Consider the following 18,792-nt stretch of genomic DNA (forward strand, 5'->3'; position numbering starts at 1 on the left):
TCACTCTAGTGTTTAAGGGCCGATTCTCTCAGTTCTCTACTAATCTTACTTTCTAAGGCTTGCTCTTCTTCTACCAATCAACAAAATTTAATGCACAAATACACATATCAAGAGGTCTTTTCAAGGATTGTAATAGGATTAGGCTCAACGTAGGAATGTATTTGGTTAGGTGGACTAAAATCCAAATCCTTGATTAACCTAAACTTCCCACCTAACTTAAGACATTCCATGTTATCACAATGCAAAGCCTAGCCACCCATTAACTATTTTTTCACAAATACATGCACCTTAATATCTTTTGAATACAAATCATATGCATTAATTCACTTATTAGCCTTGGGGTATTTTATCCTTTTTTTATTACTTTCTCTTTTTCTTTTCTTTTTCTTTCCTTATTATTTATATTTTTTTTCTTCTTCTGTTTTTCAATGAGTTAATGCATATGATTAATGTGTTGGATGCATGAACAAGTGCCCAACTGTTTTCACATTTTCATATAAGAATATAAAATACCCAATTCCCTAACCAAGTAATTTCCAAACCCAATTTCCCCACACTTAATTCATTTACATCTCACTAGTCTAAGCTAACCAAGGATTCAAATTAGAGACATTTATTGTTTTTCGCTTAGAGTTAGTGATGTACTAATATAAAGAATAAATAGGGTAAAATAGGCTCAATATTGGGTTACAAAGGAAAATAAAAGGGTAAGGCCATATGGGTATGTGAGCTATAGTGAAACCAGGACTCAATCACGTAAGTGCATGCATACATCAAACAATGAAAATATAGAATCAAGCAAGATAAAGATCATAATTTTAGAGAGAACAACACACACCAAAATAAAACATTGGTTGATAAAATGCAACCAATTAAATAGGTTTAAAATCTCACTGGTTTTTTGTGTGTTCGAGCTCTAAAACCATGTTCCAAAATAAAATTCTTCAAACAAGTTCAAAAAGTTTTAATTCAAATTAGTGAAATGCTTTAAAGTAGTGTCTTGAAAAAGAAATTATCACTTCAACCAATTAGTTCCTAAATGCAAGCAACTAACTACTCATGCAAGTTATCCTATCTAACAAGAGAAAATTAAAATATTGGTGTTGAGAAAGAGAATTGTTACCTTTGGAAGTCAGTTACCGACCTCTCCATACTTAGTGCTTGGCACGGTCCTCTGTACCATCAGTAATGAGAAAAGTAGGGTTGGAATCATCACTCTCACTGTCCGGTTCATCATGGCTCTGCATGTTGTTATTTGAAGTGAATTTTGGGGTATCGAGCTCTGAATGCAATCGGTGTTTGTTGCGGCGCTCAATTTGCTCAATTCACCGACCTTGCCAGTCTAACATCCCAAGGATTTGAAGTAGCAGCTGATGGGTGGGTGGTGGTGGTGCATGTGGTGTGGATGATGGTGGAGCGGAAGATGAAGGGGCATCGACGGACGGGTCTTCATTCCGGCTCACATATGGCATTAGAGGTCTGATATATTTCCCATTCGGGAAAAATTCATCATCCCTAGGAATCATGGTCATCGTATCCCCAGCCCGATAGGAGACTCCCGCTGCAGATACCAAGTCTGTAACTAATGCGGGAAAAGGTAGGTTGCCCGCGATTTGAACTCGGCCCACAGCCTGTCAGATCAGTCGCGGCAAGTTAAGAGGTTTCTCTGTGAGGATGCACCAGACAAAAACGGCCATGTCAGCAATGAAAGTGGACTCATGAGTGCCTGAAAATATGTAGTGGGACATGAATTGTGCCCACACTCGAACCTCCAAAGTGAGTGCTTGGGAGGAGATGCTCTTGGGTCGAGTCCGGTATTGCCCATAGATCCAATCGCTGTCAGGTTGGGCAATGACTCTATGGACGCTATTCCAGTCAAATTGGAATGTCTGGCACTTAAGCTGTGCCTCTTGATAGGCATCCATCCCCTCCTGACTAGGTAAAAGATCAAGTACTTTCTGAATGGCACCTTCTGAAAAAGGGACTTGCTTTTGGCGCACAAAAATTGACTGATGGGTAGGCGAGTGATGATTGGCGTAGAATTTAACTACCCAAGTGAGATTAGCTTCTCGCGGCTGCCTCTTTAAGAATTCCCACTGTCTCCTTTCAATGCGGGCACCACAAATTCAACGAAGTGCGTTGGAAGAATGAAGAGGTGCTCATTGTGGTAGTTTCTCTCTGCTAAGACGGGGAACATCCGCTCATAATAGCGGTTAGTGAATCATGCAGAGTCTCGTGCCAAAAATTCCTTTTCTTCTTCATCAACTCGGATGGTCGTCATCACCCGCTTAGTAGGTGGCTTGACCCTTGAGGATGGTTGCGCCTTAGCCGGTGCAATTTTAGTTCCCTTCTTCGCCGGTGTCTTGTTAGAAGCCTTCTCTTTTCCTCTCTTGATGGCCATCCTGAAAAAGGAAGAAAAAGAAGGAATATTAAACTTAGAGAGCTAAACACCGGAAGTAAGAAAGTGCTAGTGATAGATGCCTGATGAGCGGATAATTTATACGCTTTTTGGCATTGTTTTTAGTATGTTTCTAGTAGGATTTAGTTAGTTTTTAGTATATTTTTATTAGTTTTTAGTTAAAATTCACTTTTATGGACTTTACTATGAGTTTGTGTATTTTTCTGTGATTTCAGGTATTTTCTGGCTGAAATTGAGGGACCTGAGCAAAAATCTGATTCAGAGACTGAAAAGGACTACAGATGCTGTTGGATTCTGACCTCCCTGCACTCGAAGTGAATTTTCTGGAGCTATAGAAGCCCAATTGGCGCGCTCTCAACGGCATTGGAAAGTATACATCCTGGGCTTTCCAGCAATCTATAATAGTCCATACTTTGCCCGAGATTTGATGGCCCAAACTGGCGTTCCAAATCAGCCCAAAACTGCCCGGCGTTAAACGCCGGAACTGGCACAAGAATGGGAGTTAAACGCCCAAACTGGCACAAAAGCTGGCGTTTAACTCCAAGAGAAGTCTCTACACGAAAATGCTTCAATGCTCAGCCCAAGCACACACCAAGTGGGCCCGGAAGTGGATTTTTATGTCATTTACTCATTTCTGTAAACCCTAGGCTACTAGTTCTCTACAAATAGGACCTTGTACTATTGTATTTTCATCTTTAGATCTTTGAATCTTTTGATCATCTTTGGATCACTTTAGATCCTTGATCAACTGGAGTCTTTTGATCATCTTTTGGGAGCTGGCCATTCGGCCATGCCTAGACCTTGTTCTTATGTATTTTCAACGGTGGAGTTTCTACACACCATAGATTAAGGTGTGGAGCTCTGCTGTACCTCGAGTATTAATGCAATTACTATTGTTCTTCTATTCAATTCAGCTTGTTCTTATTCCAAGATATTCATTCGCACTCAAGAACTTGATGAATGTGATGATTATGTGACGCTCATCATCATTCTCACTTATGAACGCGTGCCTGACAACCACTCCCGTTCTACAAGCAAACAAGGCTTGAATGTTTATCTCTTGGATTCCTTAATCGGGATCTTCGTGGTATAAGCTAGAATTGATGGCGGCATTCAAGAGAATTCGGAAGGTCTAAACCTTGTCTGTGGTATTCTGAGTAGGATTCAATGATTGAATGACTGTGACGAGCTTCAAACTCCTGAAGGCTGGGCGTTAGTGACAGACGCAAAAGAATCACTGGATTCTATTCCAACCTGATTGAGAACCGACAGATGATTAGCCGTGCCGTGACAGGGTGCGTTGAATATTTTCACTGAGAGGACGGGATTGTAGCCACTGACAATGGTGATGCCCAACATACAGCTTGCCATGGAAAGGAGTAAGAAGGATTGGATGAAGACAGTAGGAAAGCAGAGAGACGGAAGGGACAAAGCATCTCCATACGCTTATCTGAAATTCTCACCAATGAATTACATAAGTATCTCTATCTTTATGCTTTATTCATATATCATTCATAACCATTTGAATCTGCCTGACTAAGATTTACAAGATGACCATAGCTTGCTTCATACCAACAATCTCTGTGGGATCGACCCTTACTCGCGTAAGGTTTATTACTTGGACGACCCAGTGCACTTACTGGTTAGTTGTGCGAAGTTGTGATAAAGAGTTGAGATTTCAATTGAGCGTACCATGTTGATGGCGCCATTGATGATCACAATTTCGTGCACCAAGTTTTTGGCGCCGTTGCCGGGGATTGTTTCGAGTATGGACAACTAACAGTTCATCTTGTTGCTTAGATTAGGTATTTTTCAGAGTTCTTAAGAATGAATTCTAGTGTTTCAAGGTGATGTTCTTATCATCACCAAAGCTGATTGATTCTCATCAATTTAGCTCTTGAATGCAATGTCCTACTGAAGCTTGGCTAGCCATGTCTAATTTCTTTAGACTGAAGCTTTAGACTAACATTGCATGATTCCTGGAATTTTCATTAAGAATTTTGATATCTTTATTTTCTTTTCCACTTAATTTTCGAAAAATCCAAAAAAAAATTACAAAATCATAAAAACCAAAAATATTTTATGTTGAGTCTAGTGTCTCATTTTAAGTTTGGTGTCAATTGCATGTTTCTGTTCTTCTTGCATTCATTCATGTGTCTTAAGTGATCTTCAAGATGTTCTTGATGATTTCCTTGCTCTGATCTTTGAATTCTCTTGACTTGAGTGTTTTGTCATATGTATTCTCATTTTGTTAGTGTTAGTAGTATACAAACTGCTATGTTTGGTGTCTTGCATGCATTGTTATTTGATTTTAGTTGCATTTTGATTATTCTTCATCATTAAAAATCCAAAAAAATTTTAATTTGTGTCTTTTCAAGTCAATAATACAGAGAATTGAAGATTCAGAACATACAGCAGAGGAATTACACAGAAAAAGCTGGGCGTTCAAAACGCCCAGTGAAGAAGGGCAAACTGGCGTTTAAACGCCAGCCAGGGTGCCTGGCTGGGCGTTTAACGCCCAAAAGGGTAGTGTTTTGGGCGTTAAACGCCAGAATGTGCACCATTCTGGGCATTTAACGCCAGGATGGCACAAGAGGGAAGATTCTATTTTCAATTCAAATTTTTTTCAGGTTTTCAAAATTTTTCAAAATCAAATCTTTTTCAAATCATATCTTTTCAATCATATGTTTTCAAAATCAATTTCTTTCCATTTTCAAAAATACTTGCTATCAATTAATGATTTGATTCAACATTTCAAGTATGTTGCCTTTTCTGTTGAGAAAGGTTTAATGTTTGAATCATATCTTTCCTTGTTAGCCAAGTCATTAATTTTTAAAATCAAATCTTTTTAAATTGTTTTTCAAATCATATCTTTTCAATCACATCTTTTTAAAACCATAACTTTTCAATCATATCTTTTTCAAAATAGTTTTCAATCATATCATTTTGATTTCTAATTTCAAAATCTTTTTCAAAAATCACTTGATTTCTTTTACACTCTTAGTTTTCGAAAATCAATTAGTATTTTTCAAAATGTTTTTAAAATCTTTTACTTAATTTTCAAAAATTTCTTCCCCTCTTCTCAAATCCTTCTATTTATGGACTAACATTATTCCTCAATGAACAATTCGAACTCCATCTCTCTTGATAAGTTCGAATTCTTCTACTTCTTCCTTCTATTTTTCTTTTCCTCTGACACCTCAAGGAATCTCTATACTGTGACGTAGAGGATTCCATATTTTCTTGTTTTCTTCTCTTTCATATGAGCAGGAGCAAAGACAAAAGCATTCTTGTTGAGGCTGACCCTGAACCTGAAAGGACCTTGAAGCGAAAGCTAAGAGAAGCTAAGGCATAACTCTCGGTAGAGGACCTAACAAAAATCTTCAAAGAAGAAAACATGGCATCCGAAAACAACAACAATGCCAACAATGCAAGGAAGGTGCTGGGTGACTTTACTGCACCTACTTCTGACTTCTATGGGAGAAGCATCTCTATCCCTGCCATTGGAGCAAACAACTTTGAGCTTAAGTCTCAATTAGTTTCTCTAATACAACAGAATTACAAGTTCCATGGACTTCCATTGGAAGATCCTCATCAGTTTTTAGCTGAATTCTTGCAAATCTGTGACACTGTCAAGACTAATGGGGTTGACCCTGAGGTCTACAGACTTATGCTATTCCCTTTTGCTGTAAGAGACAGAGCTAGGATATGGTTGGACTCACAACCTAAAGAAAGCCTGAACTCTTGGGAAAAGCTAGTCAATGCCTTCTTGGCAAAGTTCTTTCCACCTCAAAAATTGAGTAAGCTTAGAGTGGAAGTCCAAACCTTCAGACAGAAGGAAGGTGAATCCCTCTATGAAGCTTGGGAAAGATACAAACAATTGATCAGAAAGTGTCCCTCTGACATGCTTTCTGAATGGAGCATCATAGGTATTTTCTATGATGGTCTGTCAGAACTGTCCAAGATGTCATTGGATAGCTCTGCTGGAGGATCTCTTCATCTGAAGAAGACGCCTACAGAAGCTCAAGAACTAATTGAAATGGTTGCAAATAACCAATTCATGTACACTTCTGAAAGGAATCCTGTGAACAATGGGACGAATCAGAAGAAATGAGTTCTTGAGATTGATACTCTGAATGCCATACTGGCTCAGAATAAAATATTGACTCAGCAAGCCAATTTGATTTCTCAAAGTCTGGCTGGAATGCAAAATGCACCAGGCAGTACTAAGGATCCTTCATCTAAAGAAGAAGCTTATGATCCTGAGAACCCTTCAATGGAAGAGGTGAATTACATGGGAGAACCCTATGGAAACACCTATAATTTTTCATGGAGAAATCATCCAAATCTCTCATGGAAGGATCAACAGAGACCTCAACAAGGTTTCAACAACAATAATGGTGGAAGAAACAGGTTTAGCAATGGCAAGCCTTTTCCATCATCTTCTCAGCAACAGACAGAGAGTTCTAAGCAGAACCACTCTGACTTAGCAACCATGGTCTCTGATCTAATCAAAACCACTAAAAGTTTCATGACTGAAACAAGGTCCTCCATTAGGAATTTGGAGGCACAAGTGGGACAGCTGAGCAAGAAAATTACTAAACTCCCTCCTTGTACTCTTCCAAGCAATACAGAAGAAAATCCAAAAGGAGAGTGCACGGCCATCAACATGGCCGAACTTGGAGAGGAGGAAGAGGCAGTGAACGCCACTGAGGAAGACCTCAATGGACGTCCACTGACCTCCAATGAGTTCCCTAATGAGAAACCATGGGAATCTAAGGCTCACACTGAGACCATAGAGATTCCAATGGATTTACTTCTGCCATTCACGAGCTCTGATGAGTATTCTTCCTCTGAAGAGGATGAATATGTCACTGAAGAGCAAATTGCTAAATACCTTGGAGCAATCATGAAGCTAATGATAAGTTATTTGGCAATGAGACTTGGGAGGATGAACCTCCTTTGCTCACCAAAGAACTGGATGACTTGTCTAGGCAGAGATTACCTCAAAAGAGACAAGATCCTGGGAAGTTTTCAACACCTTGTACCATAGGCACCATGACCTTTAAGAAGGCTCTATGTGACTTAGGGTCAAGTGTAAACCTCATGCCTCTCTCTGTAATGGAGAAGCTAGGGATCTTTGAGGTGCAAGCTGCAAGAATCTCACTAGAGATGGCAGATAATTCAAGAAAACAAGCTTATGGACTTGTAGAAGATGTTCTGGTAAAGATTGAAGACCATTACATCCCTGCTGATTTCATAGTCCTAGAGACTGGGAAGTGCATGGATGAATCCATCATCCTTGGCAAACCCTTCCTAGCCACAGCAAAGGCTGTGATTGATGTAGACAGAGGAGAATTGATCATTCAAATGAATGAAGAATCCTTTGTGTTTAAGGCATAAGGATAACCCTCTGTTACCATGGAGAGGAAGCATGAAGAGCTTCTCTCAAAATAGAGTTAAACAGAGCCCCCACAGTCAAACTCTAAGTTTGGTGTTGGGAGGCCACAACCAACTTCTAAGTTTGGTGTTAAACCCCCATATTCAATCTCTAAGTTTGGTGTTGGGAGGTTCCAACATTGCTCTGAATATCTGTGAGGCTCCATGAGAGCCCACTGTCAAGCTACTAACATTAAAGAAGCGCTTGTTGGGAGGCAACCCAATGTTATATTTTATCTATTTTCCTTTGTTATTTTATGTTTTCTGTAGGTTGATGATCATGAGAAGTCACAAAATCAATTGAAAAAGCAAAAATAGAATGAAAAACAGAAAGAAAAACAGCACACCCTGGAGGAAGAACCTGCTGGCGTTTAAACGCCAGTAAGGGCCAACAAATGGGCGTTTAACGCCCAGTCTGGCACCATTCTGGGCGTTTAACGCCAGAAAGGGGCACCAGACTGGCGTTAAACGCCAGGAAAGGGCAAGAAGTTGGCGTTAAATGCCAGAAATGGGCACCAGCCCGGTGTTTAACGCCAGAATTGGCACAGAGAGCAATTTTGCTCGCCACTTGGTGCAGGGATGACTTTTCCTTGACACCTCAGGATTTGTGAACCCCACAGGATCCCCACCTACCCCACCACTCTCTCTCTTCTTCACCCATTCACCAATCACCTCAACACCTCTTCCCCAAAAACCCTTCACCTATCAAATCCCATCTTTCTCTTCACCACTCACATCCATCCTTCATAAAACCTCACCTACCTCACCATTCAAATTCAAACCACTTTTCCAACCAAACCCACCCTCCCATAGCCGAACCCTACCCCTCTCTTCACCCCTATATAAACCCATCTCCACTCCTTCATTTTCACACAACCTAAACACTACTTCTCCCCCTTTGGCCGAACCATAAGCCATCTCCATCTCCTCTATTTCTTCTTCTTCTACTCTCTTCTTTCTTCTTTTGCGCGAGGACGAGCAAACCTTTTAAGTTTGGTGTGGTAAAAGCATTGCTTTTTGTTTTTCCATAACCATTTATGGCATCCAAGGCCGGAGAAACCTCTAGAAAGAGGAAAGAGAAGGCAAAAGCTTCCACCTCCGAGTCATGGGAGATGGAGAGATTCATCTCAAGGGTGCATCAAGACCACTTCTATGAAGTTGTGGCCTTGAAGAAGGTAATCCCCGAGGTCCCTTTCAAACTCAAAAAGAGTGAATATCCGGAGATCCGACATGAGATTCGAAGAAGAGGTTGGGAAATTCTTACTAACCCTATTTAACAAGTCGGAATCTTAATGGTTCAAGAGTTCTATGCCAATGCATGGATCACCAAGAACCATGATCAAAGTGTGAACTCGGACCCAAAGAATTGGCTTACAATGGTTCGGGGGAAATACTTAGATTTTAGTCTGGAAAATGTAAGGTTGGCATTTAACTTGCCCATGATGCAAGGAGATGAACACCCTTACACTAGAAGGGTCAACTTTGATCAAAGGTTGGACCAAGTCCTCACAGTCATTTGTGAAGAGGGCGCCCAATGGAAGAGAGATTCAAGAAGGAAGCCGGTTCAATTGAGAAGGCATGACCTCAAGCCCGTAGCTAAGGGATGGTTGGAATTTATCCAACGCTCAATCATTCCCACTAGCAACCGGTCTGAATTTACTCTAGACCGGGCCATCATGATTCATAGCATCATGATTGGAGAAGAAGTAGAAGTTCATGAGGTTATAGCCCAAGAACTTTATAAGGTGGCGGACAAGTCCTCTACCTTGGCAAGGTTAGCCTTTCCTCATCTCATTTGTCACTGGTAGCGCGAAATTGTGATCACTACTTTTCACAACTCAAATAATCCCTAGTAATGGCCCCAAAAACTTGGTGCTCAATACCATGGCATAAACACAACTTCGCACAACTAACCAGCAAGTGCACTGGGTCGTCCAAGTAATAAACCTTACGCGAGTAAGGGTCGATCCCACGGAGATTGTTGGTATGAAGCAAGCTATGGTCACCTTGTAAATCTCAGTCAGGCAGACTCAAATGGTTATGGATGATATATGAATAAAACATAAAGATAAAGATAGAGATACTTATGTATTCCATTAGTGAGAATTTCAGATAAGCGAATGGAGATGCTTTGTCCCTTCCGTCTCTCTGCTTTCCTACTGTCTTCATCCAATCCTTCTTACTCCTTTCCATGGCAAGCTGTATGCAAGGGTTTCACCGTTGTCAGTGGCTACCTCCCATCCTCTCAGTGGAAATGTTCAACGCACCCTGTCACGGCACGGCTGTCCAGCTGTCGGTTCTCGATCATGTCGGAATAGAATCCAGTAATTCTTTTGCGTCTGTCACTAACGCCCCACAATCGCAAGTTTGAAGCACGTCACAGTCATTCAATCATTGAATCCTACTCAGAATACCACAGACAAGGTTTAGACCTTCCGGATTCTCTTGAATGCAGTCATCAATTCTAGCTTATACCACGAAGATTCCGGTTAAAGAATCCAAGAGATATCTACCCAATCTAAGGTAGAACGGAGGTGATTGACGGTCACACGTTCATAGGTGAGAATGATGATGAGTGTCACGGATCATCACATTCATCAAGTTGAAGAACAAGTGATATCTTGGAACAAGAACAAGCTGAATTGAATAGAAGAACAATAGTAATTGCATTAATACTCGAGGTACAGCAGAGCTCCACACCTTAATCTATGGTGTGTAGAAACTCCACCGTTGAAAATACATAAGAACAAGGTCTAGGCATGGCCGTGAGGCCAGCCTCCCAAAGAGGGTTCAATCATAAAAACATGATCAAAAGATTTAAATACAATAGTAAAAGGTCCTATTTATAGGGATCTAGTAGCTTAAGAATTACAAAGATGAGTAAATGACATAAAAATCTACATCCGGGCCCACTTGGTGTGTGCTTGGGCTGAGCATTGAAGCATTTTCGTGTAGAGACTCTTCTTGGAGTTAAATGCCAGCTTTTGTGCCAGTTTGGGCGTTTAACTCCCACTTTGGTGCCAGTTCCAGCGTTTAACGCTGGGAATTCTGAAGGTGACTTTGAACGCCGGTTTGGGCCATCAAATCTTGGGCAAAGTATGGACTATCATATATTGCTGGAAAGCCCAGGATGTCTACTTTCCAACGCCGTTGAGAGCGCGCCAATTAGTTTTCTGTAGCTCCAGAAAATCCACTTCGAGTGCAGGGAGGTCAGAATCCAACAGCATCTGCAGTCCTTTTCAGTCTCTGAATCAGATTTTTGCTCAGGTCCCTCAATTTCAGCCAGAAAATACCTGAAATCACAGCAAAATACACAAACTCATAGTAAAATCCAGAAAAGTGAATTTTAACTAAAAACTAATAAAAATATACTAAAAACTCAACTAAATATACTAAAAACATACTAAAAACAATGCCAAAAAGCGTACAAATTATCCGCTCATCACAACACCAAACTTAAATTGTTGCTTGTCCCCAAGAAACTGAAAATCGAATAAGATAAAAAGAAGAGAATATGCAATGAACTCCAAAAACATCTATGAAGATCAGTATTAATTAGATGAGCGGGGCTTTTAGCTTTTTGCCTCTGAATAGTTTTGGCATCTCACTTTATCCTTTGAAATTCAGAATGATTGGCTTCTTTAGGAACTCAGAATCCAGATAGTGTTATTGATTCTCCTAGTTAAGTATGATGATTCTTGAACACAGCTACTTTATGAGTCTTGGCCGTGGCTCAAAGCACTCTGTCTTCCAGTATTACCACCGGATACATACATGCCACAGACACATAATTGGGTGAACCTTTTCAGATTGTGACTCAGCTTTGCTAGAGTCCCCAATTAGAGGTGTCCAGGGTTCTTAAGCACACTCTTTTTACCTTGGATCACGACTTTAACCGCTCAGTCTCAAGTTTTCACTTGACACCTTCACGCCACAAGCACATGGTTAGGGACAGCTTGGTTTAGCCGCTTAGGCCAGGATGTTATTCCTGTAGGCCCTCCTATCCACTGATGCTCAAAGCCTTGGATCCTTTTTATTACCCTTGCCTTTTGGTTTAAAGGGCTATTGGCTTTTTCTGCTTACTTTTTCTTTTTCTCTTCTATTTTTTTCGTTTTTTTTTCTCTTTTTTTTTGTATTCACTGCTTTTTCTTGCTTCAAGAATCATTTTTGTGATTTTTCAGATCCTCAGTAACATGTCTCCTTTTTCATCATTCTTTCAAGAGCCAACAACTTTAACATTCATGAACCACAAATTCAAAAGACATATGCACTGTTTAAGCATACATTCAGAAACAAAAGCATTGCCACCACATCAAAATAATTAATCTGTTATAAAATTTGAAATTCATGCAATTCTTTTCTTTTTTCAATTAAGAAAAATTTTTTTATTCAAGAAAGGTGATGGATTCATAGGACATTCATAACTTTAAGGCATAGACACTAATGATCATAAGACACAAACATGGATAAACATAAAGCATAATTTTCGAAAAACAGAAAAATAAAGGACAAGGAGATTAAAGAACGGGTCCACCTTAGTGATGGCGGCTTGTTCTTCCTCTTGAAGGTCTTATGGAGTGCTTGAGCTCCTCAATGTCTCTTCCTTGTCTTTGTTGCTCCTCTCTCATGATTCTTTGATCTTCTCTAATTTCATGGAGGAGGATGGAATGTTCTTGGTGCTCCACCCTTAGTTGTCCCATGTTGGAACTCAATTCTCCTAGGGAGGTGTTGTTTTGCTCCCAATAGTTTTGTGGAGGAAAGTGCATCCCATGAGGTATCTCAGGGACTTCATGATGAGTGGGATCTCTTGTTTGCTCCATCCTTTTCTTAGTGATGGGCTTATCCTCATCAATGAGGATGTCTCCTTCTATGTCAACTCCAACTGAATAACAGAGGTGACAAATGAGATGAGGAAAGGCTAACCTTGCCAAGGTAGAGGACTTGTCCGCCACCTTATAGAGTTCTTGGGCTATAACCTCATGAACTTCTACTTCCTCTCCAATCATGATACTATGAATCATGATGGCCCGGTCTAGAGTAACTTCGGACTGGTTGCTAGTGGGAATGATTGAGCGTTGGATAAACTCCAACCATCCCCTAGCTACGGGCTTGAGGTCGTGCCTTCTTAATTGAACCGGCTTCCCTCTTGAATCTCTCTTCCATTGGGCGCCCTCTTCACAAATGTCAGTGAGGACTTGGTCCAACCTTTGATCAAAGTTGACCCTTCTAATGTAAGGATGTTCATCTCCTTGCATCATGGGCAAGTTGAATGCCAACCTTACATTCTTCGGACTAAAATCTAAGTATTTCCCCCGAACCATTGTAAGCCAATTCTTTGGATCCGGGTTCACACTTTGATCATGGTTCTTGGTGATCCTTGCATTGGCGTAGAACTCTTGAACCATTAATATTCTGACTTGTTGAATGGGGTTGGTGAGAACTTCCCAACCTCTTCTTCGAATCTCATGTCGGATCTCCGGATATTCACTCTTTTTGAGTTTGAAAGGGACCTCGATGATCACCTTCTTCAAGGCCACAACTTCATAGAAGTGATCTTGATGCACCCTTGAGATGAATCTCTCCATCTCCCATGACTCGGAGGTGGAAGCTTTTGCCTTCCCTTTCCTCTTTCTAGAGGTTTCTCCGGCCTTGGATGCCATAAATGGTTATGGAAAAACAAAAAGCAATGCTTTTACCACACCAAACTTAAAAGGTTTGCTCGTCCTCGAGCAAAAGAAGAAAGAAGAGAGTAGAAGAAGAAGAAATGGAGGAGAGGGAGATGACTTTGTGGTTCGGCTATTATGGGTGGGTTTGGGAGGGAAAGTGGTTTGAATTTGAATGGTGAGGTAGTTGGGGTTTGATGAAAGATGGATGTGAGTGGTGAAGAGAAAGATGGGATTTGATAGGTGAAGGGTTTTTGGGGAAGAGTGGTTGAGGTGATTGGTGAATGGGTGAAGAAGAGAGAGGGTGGTGGGGTAGGTGGGGATCCTGTGGGGTCTACAGATCCTGAGGTGTCAAGGAAAATTCAACCCTGCACCAAATGGCATGCAAAAATGCGTTTTGAGCCAATTCTGGCGTTAAACGCCGGGCTGGTGCCCATTTCTGGCGTTTAACGCCAGCTTCTTGCCCTTTTCTGGCGTTTAACGCCAGTCTGGTGCCCCTTTCTGGCGTTAAACGCCCAGAATGGTGCCAGACTGGGCGTTAAACGCCCATCTGCTAGCCTTACTGGCGTTTAAACGCCAGTAGGTTCTTCCTCCAGGGTGTGCTGTTTTTCTTCCTGTTTTTCATTCTGTTTTTGCTTTTTCAATTGATTTTGTGACTTCTCATGATCATCAACCTACAAAAAACATAAAATAACAAAGGAAAATGGATAAAATATAACATTGGGTTGCCTCCCAACAAGCGCTTCTTTAATGTTAGTAGCTTGACAAAGGGCTCTCATGGAGCCTCACAGATACTCAGAGCAATGTTGGAACCTCCCAACACCAAACTTAGAATTTGAATGCAAGGGTTCAACACCAAACTTAGAGTTTGGTTGTGGCCTCCCAACACCAAACTTAGAGTTTGACTGTGGGGGCTCTGTTTGGCTCTGTTTTGAAAGAAGCTCTTCATGCTTCTTCTCCATGGTGACAGAGGGATATCCTTGAGCCTTAAACACAAAGGATTCTTCATTCATTTGAATGATCAGTTCACCTCTATCAACATCAATCACAGCCTTTGCTGTGGCTAGGAAGGGTCTGCCAAGGATGATGGATTCATCCATGCACTTCCCAATCTCTAGGACTATGAAATCAGCAGGGATGTAATGGTCTTCAATCTTCACCAAAACATCCTCTACAAGTCCATAAGCTTGTTTTCTTGAGTTGTCTGCCATCTCTAGTGAGATTCTTGCAGCTTGTACCTCAAAGATCCCTAGCTTCTCCATTACAGAGAGAGACATGAGGTTTACACTTGACCCTAAGTCACACAGAGCCTTTTTGAAGGTCATGGTGCCTATGGTACAAGGTATAGAGAACTTCCCAGGATCTTGTCTCTTTTGAGGTAATTTCTGCCTAGACAAGTCATCCAGTTCTTTGGTGAGCAAAGGAGGTTCGTTCTCCCAAGTCTCATTACCAAATAACTTGTCAATTATCTTCATGATTGCTCCAAGGTATTTTAGCAACTTGCTCTTTAGTGACATAGTCATCCTCTTCAGAGGAAGAATACTCATCAGAGCTCATGAATGGCAGAAGTAAGTCCAGTGGAATCTCTATGGTATCAATGTGAGCCTCAGATTCCCATGGTTCCTCATTAGGGAACTCATTGGAGGCCAGTGGACGTCCATTGAGGTCTCCCTCAGTGGCATTCACTGCCTCTCCTTCCTCTCCAAATTCGGCCATGCTGATGGCCTTGCACTCTCCTTTTGGATTTTCTTCTGTATTGCTTGGAAGAGTACTAGGAGGGAGTTCAGTAACTTTCTTGCTCAGCTGTCCCACTTGTGCCTCCAAATTCCTAATGGAGGACCTTGTTTCAGTCATGAAACTTTGAGTGGCTTTGATTAGATCAGAGACCATGGTTGCTAAGTCAAAGGGGTTCTGCTTAGAATTCTCTGTCTGTTGCTGAGAAGATGATGGAAAAGGCTTGCCATTGCTAAACCTGTTTCTTCCACCATTATTGTTGTTGAAACCTTGTTGAGGTCTCTGTTGATCCTTCCATGAGAAATTTGGATAATTTCTCCATGAAGAATTATAGGTGTTTCCATAGGGTTCTTCCATGTAATTCACCTCTTCCATTGAAGGGTTCTCAGGATCATAAGCTTCTTCTTCAGATGAAGCATCCTTAGTACTGTTTGGTGCATTTTGCATTCCAGACAGACTTTGAGAAATCAAATTGACTTGTTGAGTTAATATTTTATTCTGAGCCAATATGGCATTCAGAGTATCAATCTCAAGAACTCCTTTCTTCTGATTTGTTCCATTGTTCACAGGATTCCTTTCAGAAGTGTACATGAATTGGTTATTTGCAACCATTTCAATTAGTTCTTGAGCTTCTGTAGGCGTCTTCTTCAGATGAAGAGATCCTCCAGCAGAGCTATCCAAAGACATCTTGGACAGTTCAGAGAGACCATCATAGAAAATACCTATGATGCTCCATTCAGAAAGCATATCAGAGGGACACTTTCTGATCAATTGTTTGTATCTTTCCCAAGCTTCATAGAGGGATTCTCCTTCCTTCTGTCTGAAGGTTTGGACCTCCACTCTAAGCTTACTCAATTTTTGAGGTGGAAAGAACTTTGCCAAGAAGACATTGACTAGCTTTTCCCAAGAGTTCAGGCTTTCTTTAGGTTGTGAGTCCAACCATATTCTAGCTCTGTCTCTTACAGCAAAAGGGAATAGCATAAGTCTGTAGACCTCAGGGTCAACCCCATTAGTCTTGACAGTGTCACAGATTTGCAAGAATTCAGCTAAAAACTGATGAGGATCTTCCAATGGAAGTCCATGGAACTTGCAATTCTGTTGCATTAGAGAAACTAATTGAGGCTTAAGCTCAAAGTTGTTTGCTCCAATGGCAGGGATAGAGATGCTTCTCCCATAAAAGTCGGGAGTAGGTGCAGTAAAGTCACCGAGCACCTTCCTTGCATTGTTGGCATTGTTGTTATTTTCGGCTGCCATGTCTTCTTCTTCTCTGAAGATTTCTGTTAGGTCCTCAGAGAGTTGTGCCTTAGCTTCTCTTAGCTTTCGCTTCAAGGTCCTTTCAGGTTCAGGATCAGCCTCAACAAGAATGCTTTTGTCTTTGCTCCTGCTCATATGAAAGAGAAGAGAACAAGAAAATATGGAATCCTCTATGTCACAGTATAGAGATTCCTTGAGGTGTCAGAGGAACAGAAAAATAGAAGAAAGAGGTAGAAGAATTCGAACTTAGTGAGATAGAGTTCGAATTGTGCATTGAGGAGGAGTGATACTCCATAAATAGAAGGACGTGAGAAGAGGGGAAGAGATTTTTCGAAAATTAATTAAAAAGATTTTAAAAACATTTTGAAAAAAATTTTTGAAGAAGATATGATTGAAAACTTTTTTTGAAAAAGATGTGATTGAGAAGATATGATTTGAAAAACAATTTTAAAAAGATTTGATTTTAAAAATTAATGACTTGCCTAACAAGAAAAGATATGATTCAAACATTAAACCTCTCTCAACAGAAAAGGCAACATACTTGAATTGTTCAATCAAATCATTAATTGTTAGCAAGTATCTTTGAAAAAGGAAAGAAATTGATTTTGAAAAAGATTTGATTGAAAAGATTTGATTTGAAAAAGATTTGATTTTGAAAAACTTTGAAAACTTAAAAAAAAATCTGAATTAAAAACAGAATCTTCCCTCTTGTGCCATCCTGGCATTAAACGCCCAGAATGGTGCACATTCTGGCGTTTAACGCCCAATACTCTACCTTTTTGGGCGTTAAACGCCCAACCAGGCACCCTGGCTGGCGTTTAAACGCCAGTCTGTCCTTCTTCACTGGGCGTTTTGAACGCCCAGCTTTTTCTGTATAATTCCTCTGCTGCATGTTCTGAATCTTCAGTTCCCTGTACTATTGACTTGAAAATAGAACCAAGATCAAATAACAATGCATGCAAGACACCAAACTTAAAATTAGACACTAGACTCAAACAAGAAACATAAAATTTTTTTTTGTTTTTATGATTTTGTAATTTTTTTTGGATTTTTCGAAAATTAAGTGGAAAAGAAAATAAAGGTATCAAAATTCTTAATGAGAATTCTAGGAATCATGCAATGTTAGTCTAAAGCTTCAGTCTAAAGGAATTACAAATGAATAGCCAAGCTTCAGCAGGACATTGCATTCAAGAGCTAAATTGATGATAATCAATCAGCTTTGGTGATGATAAGAACATCACCTTGAAACACTAGAATTCATTCTTAAGAACTCTGAAAAATACCTAATCTAAGCAACAAGATGAACCGTCAGTTGTCCATACACGAAACAATCCCCGGCAACGGCGCCAAAAACTTGGTAGCGCGAAATTGTGATCACTACTTTTCACAACTCAAATAATCCCTAGTAATGGCCCCAAAAACTTGGTGCTCAATACCATGGCATAAACACAACTTCGCACAACTAACCAGCAAGTGCACTGGGTCGTCCAAGTAATAAACCTTACGCGAGTAAGGGTCGATCCCACGGAGATTGTTGGTATGAAGCAAGCTATGGTCACCTTGTAAATCTCAGTCAGGCAGACTCAAATGGTTATGGATGATATATGAATAAAACATAAAGATAAAGATAGAGATACTTATGTATTCCATTGGTGAGAATTTCAGATAAGCGAATGGAGATGCTTTGTCCCTTCCGTCTCTCTGCTTTCCTACTGTCTTCATCCAATCCTTCTTACTCATTTCCATGGTAAGCTGTATGCAAGGGTTTCACCGTTGTCAGTGGCTACCTCCCATCCTCTCAGTGGAAATGTTCAACGCACCCTGTCACGGCACGGCTATCCAGCTGTCGGTTCTCGATCATGTCGGAATAGAATCCAGTGATTCTTTTGCGTCTGTCACTAACGCCCCACAATCGCAAGTTTGAAGCACGTCACAGTCATTCAATCATTGAATCCTACTCAGAATACCACAGACAAGGTTTAGACCTTCCGGATTCTCTTGAATGCAGTCATCAATTCTAGCTTATACCACGAAGATTCCGGTTAAAGAACCCAAGAGATATCTACCCAATCTAAGGTAGAACGGAGGTGATTGACGGTCACACGTTCATAGGTGAGAATGATGATGAGTGTCACGGATCATCACATTCATCAAGTTGAAGAACAAGTGATATCTTGGAACAAGAACAAGCTGAATTGAATAGAAGAACAATAGTAATTGCATTAATACTCGAGGTACAGCAGAGCTCCACACCTTAATCTATGGTGTGTAGAAACTCCACCG

At 40.5% G+C, this 18,792-nt stretch overlaps 1 non-coding gene across 1 annotated transcript; it reads left to right on the forward strand.

Annotated features, from left to right (window-relative positions):
- The first annotated feature begins 15,996 nt into the window (after positions 1-15,996).
- Positions 15,997-16,104, forward strand: LOC130937919 (small nucleolar RNA R71). Its single transcript, XR_009069110.1, has one exon. It is a non-coding gene; the product is annotated as a small nucleolar RNA R71 (small nucleolar RNA).
- The last annotated feature ends 2,688 nt before the right edge of the window (positions 16,105-18,792 follow it).

This window comes from Arachis stenosperma, chromosome 6, assembly GCF_014773155.1.
Source record: "Arachis stenosperma cultivar V10309 chromosome 6, arast.V10309.gnm1.PFL2, whole genome shotgun sequence".
Classification (NCBI taxonomy): domain Eukaryota; kingdom Viridiplantae; phylum Streptophyta; class Magnoliopsida; order Fabales; family Fabaceae; genus Arachis; species Arachis stenosperma.